The 14487-nt window shown below is 48.9% G+C and overlaps 1 long non-coding RNA gene across 6 annotated transcripts; it reads left to right on the plus strand.

Annotated features, from left to right (window-relative positions):
- Positions 1-9: 9 nt before the first annotated feature.
- LOC102901213 lies at positions 10-7166 on the plus strand. 6 transcript variants are annotated; one of them, XR_002741643.2, is made up of 4 exons: positions 10-785; positions 4552-4669; positions 4800-4931; positions 6838-7166. It is a non-coding gene; the product is annotated as an uncharacterized LOC102901213 (long non-coding RNA). The 6 variants fall into 6 exon arrangements; XR_002741644.2 differs by lacking the exon at positions 10-785 and adding an exon at positions 798-2218; XR_006596394.1 differs by lacking the exon at positions 10-785 and adding an exon at positions 2286-2843.
- The last annotated feature ends 7321 nt before the right edge of the window (positions 7167-14487 follow it).

The following is a 14487-nucleotide window of genomic DNA, read 5'->3' on the forward strand; positions in this document are numbered from 1 at the left end:
CTCGGCCCCGCCTGCCCCTCCCCTGCCCCCTCCCCTGCGCGTGAATGGAGCGCGGGCTGCTTGCGCCCAGTCATGGGAACGCGACGTCACAAAGAGCAGAGTAAACAGGGCGCTCGGCGCTCGCCTTCAGGCCCATTCATAAAACCGAGACCTAGAGGAAGAAGGAGGCGGCCTCCGACCGGCAGGCGAGCGGCCGCGCCAGGACTTTGTGAATGGAACGCGGCAGCGCCTGTCGCAGCCCGCCGGCCGGCCCCGGCCTCTTCGGCGCGCGTCCGGCCCGGACCTTAGTGGCAGTCCAGCCATTCCTCCCCGCCGTGGCGATGCGGCGTTCGGCGTACGGAAAACGGCCCGCCGGGAAGCCGGCCTAACGGCGGCCGGGGCTCGGTTTTGGAGGTTTCATTCCTTTTTGCCCCCGTGCTTCCCCCTTAGCAGCCTCGCAGGTCTCCTCCCGCGAACCGAAGTGGAGAGGGCAGCGTTGCCCCGCTGCCCAGCGGGCATGGCCGGGGACCTCCTCGCCCGGGGCTTACGGAGTGCGTTCCGCCCGGCCGGTCGTTTTGTCAAAGCGACTCCTCAGACGTTAGCTTCTGCATTAGCGTGATCGATTTTCATCTCAAGCCATTAAATCAGCTTTATAGCTTCCCGAGAACGTGGGCAAGCCCTAACTTACAAGATGAAAGAGAAAAGCCCTCCTGCCCCGCAGCCGAGTAGTAGTGAGGTGTTGGGTTTGTTGCTTTACGACCCAGAGGGAGGCATTAATTGCCGGAATGCTGTTTCTATGGAGGAAGGTAGGGGTGCCACTCCAGTCCACGCTTCCTAAAGATGTTTATTGAATCCCGGTGGGGGGAAAACCCGACGTTTTAGGCTTTTGGGAAAGTCTTCACCTCATCTTGCATGCATGTGAATTGTTTTCTCAGGAAATGACAGTTACGGTCTACATTTGGTGCGAAGCTAGACCCTGAGAAATTGACGCGTAAAGGATTGAATAAGTTCTGAGGGTGATTCAGGTTCCCATGCATCTCTCTTTCCAGGTCATGTAGCATTTTTCCCGCCCCCAGTTTTACTTAGGCATTTAATATCCCAGAGGCCGCTTTTGGCATGGGGTTTGTGCGCGCCGCGGTGGGGACACGACACAAGCCAAAAATTATTCGCCCGACATCTTGCCAAATCTTGTTAGTGAGAATTAACCACCGAGCGGGGAATTACAGGACTCGCTCGCGGCCCCGGTAGCAGCGGGGTCGGGCCTTCCATTCTGGGTCTCCCCTGGAAGCACGACCCAAGCAGCGACGGCCGCCGCGGGGTCCTTCCCGCCCCAAACTCGGCCTTCCGCTCCGCCTTTGTTACTAGCAGAGCGGTTCCCTGGAGCTCTCATCTCCGGGCCCCCAGGACCCCTCCTCCACTCCCCAGCCGGGCCTCGGGAGGGGGCCCCCCCGCTTCCGAGGCCTACCACCCGCGCTCCCCTCCTACTGCGCCGCGAATCCCCTGATACCCGGGCTCAGGTCAAGTAGGGGATCTTCCTTTTACCTCGGATTACAAAATGGCTCAGCACGGCACTGCACTGATCCGGTTTCTACTTAGCATTTAATATTTTGTTCATATAAATTTTTTGCAATTAATTTTGTTTTAAAAAGCACTGCATTTTTGATCACTTTTCGGTGCCTCCGAAATTTTAACGCCCGAGGCACGCTGCTGCTAATCGGAGCCCTGGAGGGGGCCACAACTGCGCACCGACCGAGGCCTCGGGGAGGCAGGCCCTTGGGCGCCAGGCACTCCGGGTGGGGAGGTCAGCAGCCAAAGGCTCACTGCGTGACCTCTCCGTTGGGGAGGGGTTTGTACTTCCTCCTGAGGGCAAAGGGGGCCTGTGTCCGGTTTCTCATTTGCTGAGCGGCAGCAAGGCTCTGTCTAAACACTCGCTCTCACTGGTACACCAGGAGTGTGCGCCCCTTCCAAGAAGCCGCCCAAGTCCCGGAGGTCCGGGGCGGCCCAGGAACCCGGCTTTGCCCGGCCCGCTGACTGAGCGCTCTCCCGGCCTCAAGAAACGCCGACACTTTTATAAGGGCTTGGACGAGATTTCTCTTGGAGGAGCCTCTCAGTCGGAGGCAGGTCTGGGCTAATGTCACACGTGTCGCAGGAGCTGGGGAGCCGTCCCTGGGCCACACTGGCCGCGCTCAGCTAGCCTTTGTTTCCCCTGCCCGACCCCCGCCCAGCGCTCACGTGGCCGGTAAATAACCGTCAAATCCGGGGGAGCGGGGGGGGGGGGGGGGGAGGAAAATGCCCAAGGACAAAGGCTTGCTTTCTGCACCTGACAGTAATCCGTGGTGGCGAAGCCCATAAATCCCGCAGGCAATTCACAAGGAAGGTGGTGTGGGCGGGCATGTGTGTGTGTGTGTGTGTGTGTGTGTGTGTGTGTGTCCACGTCTGCGTGCCCGCGCCTGCGCGCCCGCACCCTGGAGGGGAGCCGCAGCTTCGGACTTCATGTATTTAAGCCAGCAGCAGCTTTAATTGCAAATGCGAATGCCTGATTTTTGAGAGACTAATAAAAAAAAAAAATTCTTTCCTCAACTTGGGAAATTCCGGAGCCTTCAGGCGTGTGAATTTCAGCAGATGAAATTTAAATTTTGTATTTATCCGGTTCTCCGTAAGCACCCTAGATAATTTTTTTTTCATTTTTAATTTTTGGTATTGTAAGTGTGCCGGCCATTTGGTACACGGTTAAATGAATGCAATGTGAGAGCTATCTGATACCGGCTATAGAGACGTCAAAACTCCTCTCCAATTAATGTGCAGGCTGGGAGTGGGAAACAATCAGTTTACAAAGGAACCTCGTGAAACAGCTTGTCAATAAGGTAGATCTTGGAGAAAACAAAGGCGTTTGGCAGGAAGACATTGTTTGAATGTCATTTCAAAGTTAATTTAATTAAGGAAGGCATATCTGCAGGAGTTGGTGTGGGATTGCCCAAGGAGAGAGATTTTATTTATATTCAGCAGTAACCCTCAGGGTGAAAATACTTTAAAAATTCGCTGTGACATGTAAATCCAACCTCTCTTTCATCAGACAGTCCTTAGACCGACCTTATTAGTCCCTGGCAGACCTGGCAAAACCCCTGCTCTTGTTTAAGAACATTTCTTTCCAATTAGGTTGTTGTGTGATCTGGGAATTTAAAGCCCAGAGTAGGATCCCCAGAGAGGACTATGGCTTCTATTCTGGTTTCGATGCCAACCTCTGACTCACTGCCCTGTCCCAAAGTGCCTGAATAAAACTTGCCTGAAAACCCATTAATGAATTAATCAAGGTGGCATTGGAAAGAAAGGGTCTGTGGATTCCTCTTTCCTGAGCAGAGAAGTTACCTTGCTCATTACTCTCTCACTTGGAACGGAAATGATCTGCTTTGCAAGGACCTGTTGGTTAGGCTTCCTACATCAGCTGATTGGGAAGCTTCTCCTCTGGCAGTGAGAACGCTCAAAAGGACTGGAAAGCTGTCTTCATGCTCCTCAAAGCAGAAAAGTGTGTGCCCCCTGCATGTTCTTAGGCAACATACACAAATGGAATTGAGGCATGTCTGTCCTTCCCTGCCCACCTCTGCTCATCAAGTCAGAACTTAAAAGCAATGGAATGTTCTTCAGCATTTGGACTGAACATCAGCAAGCAATGTCAAAAACATAGCCTCAAGTTTTAGACCTGACTTTGTCACATTTACTTTCTATGCATAATACTATAGCACTTGCTAATGATTTAAAATGCTAGGCTTCTAACTTTAGGGTCTCTGAAGAAAGGTTTCAATACATTGCTTGGTTCATTAATCTATTTGAAAACTATTCAATCCAGGCTACGCTACCATGTAGCTTTGTGATCTTGGGCAAGACAATCTCCATGGGTCTCAGTTTCCTCATCTGCAAATGGAAGAGTTGGGGCAGGGCAGCTTTTAAGGTCTAGTCCATTTCCCACCCTGTGTGAATGCACAGGAGAGTCTCCTGTCAACCCCAAGCCCAAACCTCAGCAGCCTTCTCCTCTCCCTCCCCAGAGCCTGGCACACTAGATGCCCAAGACCAGGAACAGTCTCTAACTCCTATCTGGCCCTCTTTTGCTCATGGAGAGCAAAGTTGGTAGTTTTTATTTAGATGTTTTTTGTCAAGTGCTAATATCCCAAGTAGCTTGATAACATTTGTTCAACAAACACATGAAATAAGGTGGGGGAAACAAACTTATCCAAAATACTGACTGTAATTTCAAAGAGTTTATAATTCAGTCGGGCTACTCAGGGTGTGAATGTCACCGTACGTTATTGCAAGGATCTAATAAATATCATTAGGGAAAAACAAATAAAATGCCAGGGGGATTCAGAAAAGAAAGGGATTGCACAGTGCTGCGGGATTAGGGAAATGGAAGGAAAAGGCCAGTGCGAATAAAATGAATTTCATCTACTTAAATGTTATCCTTGACTTCTCTGTTAGGTCCTTTTTTTTCTTTTTTAACTTTTATCCCACCTCTGACATTCATTCTGTCCTTGTGCCTTACATCTTTTCCTTTCATTTGTTAACCTCTCTCTTCCCCAGTGGTTTTGCCTGCTAAAAATAGATGAGCGATTGGTCTGAAGCTACAAGAGAGCCAAGATGATGCAAAAACTCTGTAGAAAATCTATGCTTTGGACAGTGAGCTGACCTTAGATGCCAGGTAACCTAAGTGTGGGCCTGACTCTAGTGACAGTGACGTCATCGCAAGCAAGTCAGTTGTTCTAGATCTTAATTTTACCATCTATAAAACTAGGAAAAATAATGTAATACTTACTTTTTTTTTTTTTTAGGACAACAAAATATCAAAATCACCTTTCTAAGGACCCAGCCTTGGTGAACGTATTTGCCTAATCAAATGTCGAGTACACGCTCAGAAAAGATTTTTGGACTTATGAAATTATTTCTATAAAAATTACCAAGAGGTAAACATGAAATCACATTTGTTTATATGTTTTATAAATCTTCTTTAATCGAAAGCAATCAGAACAGCCCCAAATTAAGACTATCACAGAAAATCTTGGACTTTGGAGCATTATTCATTAGAGAAACAGTAAAAACAAAACAAAACAAAACAACCAAGAAAACCTATGTCATTCTACCTACTTGCTACCATAGTTGCTACCTTAGCTCCAGATCATCATTATCCACTGATACCCCACATTCAATCTGCAGACGGTCCTGGGCATGGTCCTTCCTGCCCAGTAAGTGTGGGGAGTGTGGGTGTCCTTACTATTAGATGTTTATGCTATTCTTTGCTTCCATGTTTTGGCTTCATTGAGGTTTTATTTGTGTAACAGTTGGTTAACTCTTATCAAAACTGTAGGAGACGAAAAAAATCTTTCCTCTACCCTCTTAGGTTTGTACCTGGGGCTTGCAAATTAAACTGACAAAGATAGGTTAACAAGAGAAAAAGCATTTAATTTTAATTGATGTTAGTTGGGGTTTTTTGTTGTTGTTCTTGTTTATTTTGGGTTTTGTTTTGTGGGTTTGTTGTTTTTTTTTTTTACATGCACAGGGGCTTCACAGAAAAATGAAAACCAAAAAGTGGTTAAACTTAAGGACTTCAATGCCATTTTAACAAAGGGTAATAAATTGTAGAAAAATGACTAGACAAAGGGTGGTTCGGCTTCTAGGGCTGATAAGTTATGGAAAGACAACTAGGAAATCTATGGGAGGAAACTAACGTTAGATAAAGATTGTTTATTAAGATTTGTACAGACTCATCTTGGTGCCATCTCTGTCTCTGGTGGTTAAGGATTGTTCTCCCCTTCCTTATATGGAAGGAGCCACCCGCACAAGGGAAATTTATGTGCTACTTTTAGGCAGATGGGAAAGGGAACAGAGAGCTCTTCTTATGTCTGTTTTTTTTTTTTTTTTTTCAATTGCCTTCAGCTCAAAACAATCCTTATGCCAAAGTGGCATATTTGGGGATGCTGTATCCTGATTCCCTTGATAACCGTATCACAGCTTGAGCAGGTACTGGGTAGTGCAAGGAAGGGTATCAGAGTTTCAATTTGAGCTTTGCTTGAGTGACAAACCGGTCCCACTTAGCCAATCAGTGGCTTTAGAAACCCTTAATCATTTAGAAACCCTGAAGTCCTTATTTCTGAGTTTTCAGGTAGACAGAAGGGAGAGGCCAAGAACCAACAACTCATGAATGAAAAATTTCCACCTTTAATTACCAATTTCAGCAAAAAGCAAAAGGCCTTTGACAGTGCAGGAGATTGATCGGTTCACTCCAGTTGAAATCATCGTTTTCTGGGGTCAGGGCATGAACAGCCTCTCCCAGCTGGATAGGATGCTCAGATTACCAGCCCTGCAAAGGAACCAAGGGAGAAGCAGAGGCGAGGGGGAGCAAAAGGTCTCTGCTCTCTCCCTCAAGCTTCTCCGTGGGCTGGAGTCCCCAGAAGCTCCTGCAGAATGACAGCCCCACCTGCCCACGCACCCTGGTCACGACACTGCCTCCATGTTCTGCACCAGGAGCTGCCCCTCCTACAGTGCAAATTCTCCTCCATACAATCTAATCTGCTGCTTAATCCAATTTTTGTTTTTTAAAAGAAATGATTTGGGCCAGCCGGCATCAACCTACAAAAGGAAAACAGCTCAACCTGCTCTATTCTTTTCCAGATAAGAATTGTCTCTCTCTCTACCTTTTCAGCTGCGATTAGCATAACAATCCCCAGGGGTTTGCTCACTGAGGGAAATACCCAGGGTTCTCTTTAAGCAGTGGTTAATTACATCCTGCTATTTATCCCATTGATTAGAGGTTAACTAATTTGCACCCAGCCAACTCCGTTTTTAATCTAATCTATTTCTCTTTTTCCCCAGACTCCTGGTGTCCTGTATCCTGTCTGTCACACAGTCTTCAACCTCCCTACCAACGAAAAAGGTAATGAGAACGGTCTTCTCCTCCAGGTGACCAAAGGGCCCTTTTCAAAGCCCATCTGGATGCCCCTGCCTTGAACCTGAGCTATATCCTCTCCAGACCTGGCTTTCGTTTGGTGCAGTGGAAAAAGACACAGGCTTTGGAGCCAGACAAATGTGGGTTTCTGTGCTAACTTGGTCATTTAGCCACCTGGGGAACTTTGGATGAGTTCTGACCTTTACTTTCCACATCTTCTCAATGGGAGCGTTACTAAATGCTTAGGCTAATTTGGGAGAGTGTCGTTCTTCAAAATTTATTCCCTTTCTTTTGGAGAATTTTTTAAGCTGGGAGATGCCTGTGAGGCAGCATTTCCGATTCACACATCAGAATCGGAGGTGCAACTGGCAAAACTCCAGGTGCGTTGAAAAGCCCCGGTAGGTACAGTGTCGTCAGGCCAGGCTACTGAGCTGGCCCAGCTGTTAAGCCAGGTGTTTGCCCCTCGGCCAATGTGCCACAAAAGGCCCCTGGATCCTTTCTGCTGCGTCCCGCTACCCTGGACTGCTCCGTGCTCCCCCCTCCCATCCCCCTCCATATGTCTCCACCCACCCCACGGATCCCCACACACATCTCGCTGTATCAGTGAGAACTTCTGTGACCCCTTCAGCAAGAAAGGCAACCCTTCCGGCTTCTGGCTTCCTCCAATCCTTGCTGCCTTGCACTCATTTCTTTCTTACTGTTTTCCGCACAGCACTTCTTCCACCAAGAAATGTGAGAAGTGCTCTTGATGAAACGGTAGCCTCCAATTCTACTCCTGGGCAAAGTATCTGTCTTAGTTTGTTCAGGCTGCTATAACAAAATACCACAGACAGAGAGGCTGACACAACAGACATTCATTTCTCAGAGTTCTGGAGGCTGGGGATTCTGCCCAAGATCACCGTGCCGGCAGATCTGGGGTCTGGTGGGAACCCGCTTTCTGGCTTCCAGGTGGCCGTCTTTCCATGGTATCATAACCCGGTACAGAGAGGGAGGACACAAGCTCTGGCCTGTCTCTACTTACAAGGACACTAATCCCATTCATGAGGGCTCCACCCTCAAGACCTAATCACCCCCAGAGCCCCACCTCTAGGGAGTACCATCACCCTGGGAATTAGGGTTTCAACATCTGAAGTTTGTTTTTTTTTTTAATTTTTTTTCAACGTTTTTTATTTATTTTTGGGACAGAGAGAGACAGAGCATGAACGGGGGAGGGGCAGAGAGAGAGGGAGACACAGAATCGGAAACAGGTTCCAGGCTCCGAGCCATCAGCCCAGAGCCTGACGCGGGGCTCGAACCCACGGACCGCGAGATCGTGACCTGGCTGAAGTCGGATGCTTAACCGACTACGCCACCCAGGCGCCCCTCAACATCTGAAGTTTGAGGAGACACATTCAGTCTGCAGCAAGCTTCCCGCTTCCAGCCGGAGTTTTCCTGATTTTCAATGGCAGAATTAAACTCATCTTAGACATTGCAGCAAATTCACACGAAAGCCCCTGTCCATATCGTGAATGGCAACACTGTAAGCTCTGTGCTTGAACCCTGACGAAACTCCTACAATCCTCAGGCTGAGCTCTATGCAGAACAAGTGCCGAGGCTCCTTGTATCGCCCCCCCTCCCCCCTCCTGTCTCCCTCTCCCCCTCCCCCCAGCACCACCTCTGTGTTTCATTTGTGCTCCTTACGGTCTTTCACACACCCTGCAGGATTCACCTGCTCCAGCACACCATCACTCTTGCTGGCTTCTCTGCCCACCATTTCCTGCACCTTTTATGTGGTTTTGATGTTTGCAGCCGGGGGACCCAGGACCACAGCTCAGGTGCCTGGAGAGACCCATCCAGACCCTTAGCCTCCAGCTAGTCCACGGGGCCAACTTCTCCTTGGACCCCTCTAGCCTGAGCAACTGTCCAAAGCTCCAGGCAGTTTCCAATCCTGCCCTGAAGAGGCGTGTGCTTTGCAGGAACTTCTGACCAAACTAGCTGCTTCCGCTCAGCTGAGGCGCACAAAGGCAGTCACATTGAAACAGGCTTATGTGTGTAGATGGCTGTGCAGAGCAGAACCCGAGCTAAAGGGTATACTTCCTGGCCTGAGGCATAAACACCACATATACTTTTTTTTCTCCTTTCATAAGGGATATTTTTCAGGCTTGTAATGAAGTGTGGTCAGAATGTATTCGCTTCTAGAATATTAAGCCAGGCAGAGGTTTTTTTCCTTTTTTCTCTTTTATACATGTGAATAAAAGTGGAGTAAACAGAGCATACTGATAAATATTTTACACAAATGTCAGTGGATGTAATTCTAGAGTGGACATTTTTCTGGGGGATTTGGTGTTGGTTTAAAAGGAAAGGCAGGAGATCAGACTACGTACCTTTAGCAGTAGCTTCACAGAGTTTGGGTTGGGAAAAGCACAGAAATGGTTTTAAAAAAAATTTTTTTTTCAACGTTTATTTATTTTTGGGACAGAGAGAGACAGAGCATGAACGGGGGAGGGGCAGAGAGAGAGGGAGACACAGAATCGGAAACAGGCTCCAGGCTCTGAGCCATCAGCCCAGAGCCTGACGCGGGGCTCGAACTCACGGACCGCGAGATCGTGACCTGGCTGAAGTCGGAGGCTTAACCGACTGCGCCACCCAGGCGCCCCAGAAATGGTTTTTTAAATTTTCAGGATTTCCACTTGGAAGTTACCAAGGTTGAAAAATACCAAACTGCAGAATGCTAAAACTGTAGATTCTTTTGGTCTTCCTTATGAGGACCCCTGTTTCTGTGCCTGCTCTCCAACTGGCTGAAGAATCAAGAAAAAACGTTGTGCGGGACACTTGGGTGGCTCAGACGGTTAAGGGACTGCCTTTGGCTCAGTTCACGATCTCACGGTTCATGGGATTGAGCCCCACATCAGGCTCTGTGCTTGGTTCAGATCCTCTGCTTCAGATCCTCTCTCTCCCTCTCTCTCTGTCCCTCCCCTGCTCATGCTCTCAATCTCTCAAAAAAAAAAAAAAAAAAAAAAGTTGCAGATGGGCTTAACCCTTCCCTGTAGAGCAGCTCTGACAAAGGTCTTTTCCTGTATGAAATTCCCCAAGATTTCAGAAGATAAAATGTGTGTGTGTATCTCTGTGCGTGGGCACAAATACATATATGCACACGCATACCTGTATGCACGTGTTTGTATATACATACACATCTGCCCAAGTGTGTGTATATACATTTCTTTTTCTTCTTGAAACACCCATTTCCAACCTCCCTGACCCTACCTGGGCTCATTTTTGTAAAACCTCCTTGTTCCGTCCCCACCCTTGCAATTCAAAGGGGCTTTCTTCCTCTTCTGTTGTATGTGTTAACTCCTGCTCACTTGTGATAGGATGTATTCAAATTCAGTGCTCGCAAAATTTTATTCCACCTCCAGTCTGGGTTTTCCCACGTGTCAGTGCTTCTGGAGTTAGTTACCGCTCTGGAAGGTCAGCAGCGATCACTCGGTGATGATTGATGCGGGGTGCTTGGGGGTGGACAGGGAGGATCTGGGAGGATCCAGGAGTGAGCCGTCTTGCATTTCGTTCTCATCATTACAGAGGAGAATAGTAGTTGCTCAAACGAGGCCCCGAGAAGAAGGGCCTGGACTCCTACCTGGCCGGTGCCTCAAGGTCAGCTCGTGCCTGTCATCAGGGAGCGTCTGTGTCTGTCTCTCTGAATCCCTCCTGTGCTGCTTCTAGTTCTGTTGTGTGGGTTTTTTTTTTTAAGTTTATTTATTTATTTTGAGACAGACCGAGACGGTATGAGGGGAGGGGCAGAGAGAGAGAGGGAGAGAGAGAATCCCAAACAGGTTCCACACTGTCAACACAGAGTCCGGCATGGGGCTCGAACTCATGAAACCACGAGATCATGACCTGGGCTGAAACCAAGAGTCAGTCACTGAACCAACTGAGCCAGACAGGTGCCCCCACTTGTAGTCCTATTTTGAAAGGACTGAGCAACCTCTCCTGCCTACTTCTTGGATGGGGCTCCTTTCTGAACATGACTCCATGTCAAATACCCTGCCAGGGTGTAGACCACAATGAGCACCCAGAAAATGGGGACCTGCTTTAGTCAGCTTGGGCTGCTATAACAAAGGACCACAGACACAGTGGCTTAACCAACAGGAATTTATTTTCTCGGTTCTGGAGGCCCGAAGTCCAAGATCAAGGTACCGGCAGGGGTGGTTCCTTCTGAGGCCTCTCCCCGTGGTTCATGGGTGGCTGGCTTCTCTCTGTGTCCTCACAGTGGCCTTTCTTACTTTCCTCTTCTTATAAGGACACCAATCATATTGGATTAGGACCCTTATGACTTCATCTTAACTTAATTATCTCTTCAAAAACCCCATCTCCAAATACATACATCATATCCTGAGGTACGGGGAGTTAGGATTTTAACGTATGAATTTTGGTGACACAACAGAGCTGCTGTTAACTCTTCCCAGAAAGAGACTTGAAATCTTCAATATCATTCTTCTTGACACTCTCCCCAGGAGGTAGTTCTGTGTGGCTGAGAGAGCTCAGGTTCTAGAATCAGCCAGAACTGGATTTGAATCCCAGATTGGCCCTTTCTAGCTGTGCGCCCTTAGGTCGGTTACTTAATGTTTCTGAGTTCCAGTTTCCTCTGCTGACAAATGGGACAAAACCCACACACCTTAGGAGCAGCCCAAGGATTCAATATAATGACGTAAAAGAGCCTGGCATGCTACCTGGTTCAAGACGCATGTCCCCTACCTTACCTCTTGACTCATTCACTTCTCTGAGGTCCCCAAGCACATGCCCATCTAGAGATCAGACAGGTACATTTATTTCTGACCAAGAGAGCAATTGCCTGCTGGGTCAATGGCTTATGCGCCCCTCAGGATATCTCAGAACCTCAAGGGAAGGATCTTTGTCTCCTGGGGCCCTGCGCTGTTCCTGGATCCCACATGCACAGCTGAACCTGCTTTGTGCTCCTGGACCTTCCCTCCAGCAGCTCCTTCCCCTGCTGGGCTGGGGGTGGGGGAGGGCTAGGGAGCCTCAACTCCAAGGGCGCTTCTCCCAGGGCAGGCAAGGGGAAGGCAGAGATCTGGTGGAGAGGCCAACGTGGCCACAGACAGAAATCGAAATGCTCTAGCCTTGGACTGGGGCCAAGGCAAATCTGCTTGTACTAGGTTGTCAGATTCCAGGGATGAGCAGTTTCCCAGGCTGTGGAAGGTGACCTATGGCTTGTCAGGAGAGTCAGAAGCAATTGCTAAGAGCAGTTGAGGAGAGTGAGGGGGACAAGGGAGAGTGCCAGATTCGCTGGGAGAGCTTGGCTCTCCTTGCTTTAGAAGGCAGTGTATGGAGGACGTCCCTGAAGACAGGGAAGGAGTTTCTAGATCAGAAGGCATGTTGCAAGGCTGCTGGAATCAGCACTTTCCAAGTACCACCCCCCCACCCCCACCCCCCACCCGTTTCTCCCACGCTCTCCTGCTCTGTGGTCGGGGCTCTGGTGGGCAGCATTTCCTGGCCGAGGAACCAGGGGAGAGAAGAGGTCAGCCCTGGGAAGAGCATTGCCTGGGCGCAAGGCAGCCCATGGGTGGCGGTTTTCTCTCTTGCCTCTCTTTTGCCTGTTCCTGCCCTTCCTAGCCTAGTTCCTAACTTCTCCAGAAGGTGCTGAAATGGGAAAGTTGACAGAGAAGCAAGTAGGATATGCTTGGCAAGGGTAGGAACTGTGTTAGAGTTATTTGGGTACTGTGTCCTTAAAAGTACCCCCTTTCTTGGGGTGCCTGGGTGGCTCAGTCCGTTGAGCGTCGGACTTCAGCTCAGGTCCTGATCTCAAGGTTCGTGAGTTCGAGCCCCGCATTGGTCTCTGTGCTGACAGCTCAGAACCTGGAGCCTGCTTCCGATTCTGTGTCTCCCTCTCTCTCTGCCCCTCCCCTGGTCGTTCTCTCTCTCTTTCTCTCTCTCTCTCTCTCTCTCTCTCTCTCAAAATATAAACATTGGAAAAAAATTAAAAATAAAAAAGTACCCCCTTTCTTCCCAATGCAGCAGAAAAGAGACAAAGGTTGGGTAAACACTGGTCATTCCATAGCCCAAGCATCTGCCGGAAGCTCCGCTGGGGAGCGGGGAAGAGAAGTGGTGAACAGGCAGAGGAATCCCCAGCCCTCTCCCTACATCCATGAAGACGCAGATGTCTCTTGGCCCCACCATCTCCCACCAAAACGGGTGGTGCGTCCACAGCCTTTTCCCACACTACGGCGGGATTAACTTTCTTAAACACAGCTCGGATGGTACCTCTTGATTTTAAACGTCTGATGACTCTATTGCTGGCCACGTTCAAGGAGTCTACCCCGAAACATCTGCTTCCTCTCCCAACATCTTTGACCCTTTGTCCGGAGTCACCCTTTGCTCTGTGTCTTCCTTGGATGTGCTCTGTATTTTCTCTCCTGAGCGCTTTGGCTCACACGTGTCCTTCTCCCGGGTCTCTCGAGACAGCCGAAGAAAGCGCGCGCCCCGCTCTGCGCATGTGTGGACGAATTTGCGCGCTGTGTGATTCCCGGTCCGCTCCCACCCGGGCCTCATGGAACCCATCGTGGGTCTGTTTGACGGTCACCCCACATCCGAGTGATGCAAAACGAGAACAGTAACCCGTCTCAAGAAGAGACTTCAAACTTCCCTTTTGAGTCAACTGGAAATTTGGACAAAACTTCTGTTGACATTATATCTGCCCCTTTCACTTTCGGTGCACGGAGACGCACTGACATTTCTGAAAGGATGTGGCTCTTCCTAGTGTGGCAAACGATACATTCATGCCTATACACTTACAGGCGTGGTCTTTGTTCCTTGTCATGATCAAATGCTCTGTTTTCTTGATTCTCCAGCCAAAAGTAATCCTCTTTTCTTTTCAACTCTTTCAGCACTCCCTTTTTTCTTGATTCAGTTAACAAACACGCAGGCATTGTTATTCTACCAGGCACTGTTATTTGTACCGGGTGGTGGTGGTCAGCAGGACCAATTTATTGGTCAATAAATTATGATGAAAATCCCTGACTTCGTGGAGCTTGTATTATCTATAGGTAGACAGGCCCCAAACACAAAAAGCCAACGTGTATAGTACGTTACAGGTTGACAGGTCATGGAGAATAAAACAGGGATAGAGCTACGGAGCGTGGGAGGATGGTAAAGCTTTTAAATAAGAAGGTTTTGTAAACTAGACCTAAGCTGGTTTGTATCTGCTCAGTTCTCAGGTTCTTTTTGGCAGATGATGGTGGCCACGAAGAAGTCTGAGGTAGGTGACGGTTGGCCATTCCCCCACAATGTCACCATCAGGAAATCTCAAACCGGATTCTGCTTATCACATCTATTAGCCGAGTACTTGTTCGCAAAGCAGGCCTGACAGCATTCATAAAACCTGTTCTGAATTCCCAGCGACCTTTCACGTTTCCAAGGTTCTCTGCCTTCCAGTGGGGACCATACACCACAGATTCTTCCCAACTGGTATCCGATGATGGGGCAGGGTAGGGAACAAGTGTCTCCTAGTGGGCACAGGTTACAAGCCTTACTGGATTCGTATGCCCTATTTACGTATCGTCATAGCAAACTGAGGGAGCCAGTCC

The sequence above is a fragment of the Felis catus genome, chromosome B1 (assembly GCF_018350175.1).
Source record: "Felis catus isolate Fca126 chromosome B1, F.catus_Fca126_mat1.0, whole genome shotgun sequence".
NCBI lineage: Eukaryota > Metazoa > Chordata > Mammalia > Carnivora > Felidae > Felis > Felis catus.